We start from the raw sequence: 860 nt of genomic DNA, 5'->3' as shown, positions 1-860 counted from the left end.
AAATAATTATTTGGTTTTAATCAAACACCAAACACATTACCGCTCAAACTACAATTCTGCTGGCTTGTCAATAAATGTGGTTAATTCTCACAGCATGGACCAAAAAAGTTTGTGCGAAGAGTGTGCCCTACGGGTATCACTGGAAAAAGGTATGACTTGGGTTATCTTTGTCTGGTTATAAAATTCTGAGGAAATAGTGGCTCTGAAGATGTAGAAAGCTATTTAATGAAGATATGTTTTGAAGGTTCAAGTTCGCTTAAGAAAAAAAAAGAATTCAAATTAAATTAAAAATGGGTTCAGTGGTAGGATGGGTATCAGATGCACGCATATAATATGTAGGTACTTCCACTTGTAAAAATGGATATATATATGATATATATACTGTATAGTAATAGAACTATATAAACTTATTATAATGGTTTCCTTAAGATGTGGTGATGAGGGAATATACATGAATGACACTGCATGAGGAGAAAAGAGACCTTTTATAAATGGTATATTTATAAATGGTTTATAAATGGTATCAAGTAGACATTAGGGACATTGCCAGAGTATCAGTGTCACAACTTTCCAGATGCTGAATAGAATGGACTTTTGCCGGGGCGAGGTCCTCATGACTCAGTGATTGAGTCCACATTTTTGTGTGGACATGATTTCTCCTGATTACTGACATGATTGTGCAGAGACTTTGTTCCATCAATCTTCCTGCTTACTTTTCTCAGCTTTAGCTCTGAATAATAGGAGGTCTGCAAAGAAGGTGGTAGTGATGATTTTTAATAAGAATGCCAGGTTTTTACATCGAGCTGCCTACTTAACACCTCCCCTTGGATATCTAATAAGCACGCAAAAGATATCATCTG

This window comes from Echinops telfairi, unplaced genomic scaffold (genome assembly GCF_000313985.2).
Source record: "Echinops telfairi isolate 266 unplaced genomic scaffold, ASM31398v2 ScPeMD7_3533;HRSCAF=4204_0, whole genome shotgun sequence".
Lineage (NCBI taxonomy): Eukaryota > Metazoa > Chordata > Mammalia > Afrosoricida > Tenrecidae > Echinops > Echinops telfairi.
The sequence above is the reverse complement of the archived record's forward strand: the minus strand, read 5'-3'. Positions refer to the sequence as shown.